The sequence below is a fragment of the Rhinopithecus bieti genome, unplaced genomic scaffold (genome assembly GCF_001698545.2).
Source record: "Rhinopithecus bieti isolate Rb0 unplaced genomic scaffold, ASM169854v2 scaffold_15136, whole genome shotgun sequence".
NCBI lineage: Eukaryota > Metazoa > Chordata > Mammalia > Primates > Cercopithecidae > Rhinopithecus > Rhinopithecus bieti.
This window is the reverse complement of record NW_016808217.1, coordinates 1,306,128-1,310,232: the sequence shown is the minus strand read 5'-3', so window position 1 is coordinate 1,310,232 and position 4,105 is coordinate 1,306,128. Positions and strand designations below refer to the sequence as shown.

General features: G+C 44.1%; 1 pseudogene; it reads left to right on the top strand.

Annotated features, from left to right (window-relative positions):
* Positions 1-1,625: 1,625 nt before the first annotated feature.
* Positions 1,626-4,105, top strand: part of LOC108538093 (zinc finger protein 572-like) — a 9,336-nt pseudogene continuing 6,856 nt past the window's right edge.

Sequence of the window (4,105 nt, the reverse complement as noted above, 5' to 3'; positions counted from 1 at the left end):
ACTAGAGATGTTGGAAGAAAAGGAGGAGAATGTGGTATCACCTCAAAAGAGTGTTTCTAGAAGACGAGTCCTTAGCCATATCAAACCTCCTGAAAAATGACCTGAGAACTAAAAAATACCAATTGCACTAACTGACATCATGGAGGTCATTGGTGATGCTAGTGATTTTTCGTTGTTGTTGCAGGAGAAATGTTAAGGTTAGTGGAAAATTGGTGAAATGGAAACATTGTGAGTAAAAAGAGGAAGGAAAAGCTGAGGGACCATTTGGCGATGGGGGTGGAGGGATTGAGAGTTTAGTTGGTAGTGTGAAGTTTCCAAGAAGATGGGTAGGAAAGTGAGTACCAGTAAAGGGCTTATTAAAATACCAAAGAGCCCAGCACTTTGGGAGGCCGAGGTGGGCAGATCATGAGGTCAAGAGATCAAGACCACCCTGGCGAACATGGTGAAACCCGTCTCTACTAAAAATGCAAAAATTAGCTGGGCGTGGTGGCTGGCGCACGCCTGTAGTCCTAGCTACTCGGGAGCTGAGGCAGGAGAATTGCTTGAACCCGGGAGGCAGAGGTTGCAGTGAGCCAAAATCCTGCCATTGCACTCCAGGCTGGGGAACACAGACTCCATCTCAAACAAAACAAAACAAAACAAAACAAAACAAAACAAAACAAACAAAACAAAACAAACAAAAAAGAAAAAAAAAAACACCGCCAAAGAGGGACTCTGTGTTGTAACAGGAAGGAAGAAGCAGAATGGCAGTGTGCAGACTTGAGTGGATTTCTATATTTGGTAGAGGTGAGATGAAGGGACTGGCTTCTATTTTCTCTGTAATGAAAGAGGAGGGATTAAATACTTTTCCAGGAGTTAATAAGGGCACCTTGTAAACGAATTGTTTTATATGTGAACGGATGCCTTGGCTTTCTAACTTTCACAGATAAGTAAATATATATCCACGCTCACAGCGGTGGGAACAGAAACAATACGTGTTTAAAAATACTAGAATGAGACCAGGCACGGTAGCTCACGCCTGTAATCCCAGCACTTTGGGAGGCTGAGGCGAGCGGATCACGAGGTGAGGAGATCGAGACCATCCTGGCTAACACGGTGAAACCCCATCTCTACTAAAAATACAAAAATTAGCCGGGTGTGGTGGCAGGTGCCTGTAGTCCCAGCTACTCGGGAGGCTGAGGCAGAAGGATTGCGTGAACCCGGGAGTCGGAGCTTGCAGTGAGGCGAGATCGCGCTACTGCACTCTAGCCTGGGTGACAGAGCGAGACTCCGTTTCAAAAAAAAAAAAAAAATACTAGATTGATTTAGATTCTAATAGTGATGATACTTAATCTGATGATATTCTGATGGCAAGGAAAGGTATAAGCTCCAATCAGGCCTCTGTCGTAAGCCGCCTGACAAGTGACAGGAATGAGGTTCACAGCTGACTGGTCACAGCACAAGGAAAGGAAATCCACCCCCACGCTCCTTCTGGTCCAGGACCCTAAGGGTTAAGATCAACGAGAGTTGGCCATCACTGCTTCCTAGAGCGGCCCTAGCGAAGCCGCCAGGGGAGATGGGGGTAACTTCCTGTTTCTGCCTTCCGGGTTTGAGAGTTTAGGACCCTGGGTTGGTGGGGTCAGAGGGAGAGGGGGGCGCCTTCCTCCTGGACTGCTGGGGGTGCAGGGCGCCTTGGGTGTAGCACCCAGAACAGTGAGTTCCTTCTTGGGGGAAAGGGAGCCGAGGGTTGCGGGCTAGAGCAGTGGAAACAGCTCCGTCCAGGCTGCAGTGGACGTCCGGAGAGATCCCGTTGCTGCCAGGGGCGAAGGCCCAGCATCTCCCACTGGCGGGCCACCGTCTTCCTTGTCCGCGGGGTCCCTTAAGGGATCTTGTCGGCCGGAGACCGTTTAGTATCCTGGAACTTCACCCCCCAGCGTCTCCAACTTGTCCCTGCCATTGGTTCTTAAAACTAGGCGTCAGGCAGTGCATTTTCTTTGAAGGATTTCTGATCAAAGCACGGCCCCACTCTGATCAGCTAGTTGCTCTGTAACAGTGAAAACACTCCTTCCCCGTGGAGAGACATCTTAATGGCAGCCCTTTATGGCCTTGCATTTGCCACCGTTTTGCTGAGCCACTGTTCCGGGGGCTGCTTTGCTGCCAAATTTAATAGTATTTTAGTAGGGAAAATGGCGGGTGGGAGGGTGGTAATGTGTTACCCAGACTCAAGCTTATTTTGTAAACACTTTGATAACAATATGTAACTTAGGACAGCAAAATATGTAACTCCATTCGAACAACTCCACCCCCTTCCTTTTTTTGCATTCAGGTGTATGGTTTTTTCCCTCCCCTCACTCAAACACTGGGGATATTAGTAATGTAGACTAGTTTCATGTTTCTCTAGGACAAATCCCTACTTGCTGAGTGTACTTATGGAATGTCGACTCACTTTGTTACAAGGTTTAGGAATGTAGATCTGTTTTCTAAAACGCCAGTCAATATATTCTAAAATAAAGGGACTCTTTGAGGATTATTTGTAGTTTGGCATTATGCCCAGCTCTGCTTCCCATTCTAGTTTATGATAATGAGGTAAGAGGGTGAAAAAGGTCAGCATCCAAACAGACTTGGAGCTCAATCCTGCTCTACCACTTTCTAGGTGACCTTAGGAAAGTTTCTTAATACCTTTTAAACTCATCCTGTAAAATGCTGGTAGTTATTCATACACCTCAGAGGGCTATTGTAAGAAATAAATGACAAATGTGTGGAAATTATTTCATTCACTACCTGGCGCATAATAGGCAGCAATGGTGAAAATACAATATAAATACAGATACTGTTTTTTGTTTTTAAAATGTGTGCTTTTGTATATCCTTTTATGTCCTTATTTTTCTCCCAAATAATGATATTCTTTATATTCTGAAATGGATGCCAGAAGTCCATATGTCATTGCCTTCCTGTGGTAGATCACATCATTTTCTTCTTTTCATTTCTTATTTTTTGTTGTTGAGACGGAATCTTGCTCTGTCACCCAGGCTGGAGTGGTGCAGTGACACGATCTCGGCTCACTGCAACCTCCGCCTTTTGGGTTCGAGCGGTTCTCCTGCCTCAGCCCCGTGAGTAGCTGGGACTACAGGCGCGTGCCACCACGCCCGGCTAATTTTTTGTAGTTTTAGTAGAGAACGGGGTTTCACCGCATAGCCAGGATGGAACATTTTCTAGTCTCTTAAAATAGGTTAGTGATTGTTGGCTCCAGAAGACAAAGTTTAGGCTGAAATGGGTATTGTGAATATGATAGACTTAGGAACTAAGTGCAAGGAGGAAGAGGTTCTCTTGAGGCTCCTTTTTATATTGCAGGGTTATTGGCTATAATTATTCCACCTCTGCTTTGTCCTAATTCCTCTTTACTGGTTATGTAAATCCTAACTTCCCTTTGAAATTCACTTCAAAGGTTTCTTTCTGTCAAGACCAAGTTATTCTTTTGAAACTAAACAGCGTGCTTTTTGTTCTTTAGCTGCTGCTTATGTGTGCATATTGATTCCTTGAAGTCTTTATAAAAGTTTTATTATTGGTGTCTTTTAAAAAAATACTTTGTTTTTTAAATTAAAAGTGTTTCTAAGCTATGCGTGGACAATGAGGATTAGTATTCTGTCTTTGAAGCTTGATCCTCAAACCTTTAATGTGAAGATTTACTTTTTTTTTTTATTATTATACTCTAAGTTCTAGGGTACATGTGCACAACGGGCAGGTTTGTTACATATGTATACATGTGCCATGTTGGTGTGCTGCACCCATTAACTCGTCATTTACATTAGGTATATCTCTTAATGCTATCCCTCCCCCCCTCCACAATAGGACCCGGTATGTGATGATCCCCTTCCTGTATCTAAATGATCTCATTGTTCAATTCCCACCTGTAAGTGAGAACATGCAGTGTTTGGTTTTCTGTTCTTGCGATAGTTTGCTGAGAATGATGGTTTCCAGCTGCATCCATGTCCCTACAAAGGACACGAACTCATCCTTTTTTATGGCTGCATAGTATTCCATGGTGTATATGTGCCACATTTTCTTAATCCAGTCTGTCACTGATGGACATTTGGGTTGATTCCAAGTCTTTGCTATTGTGAATAGT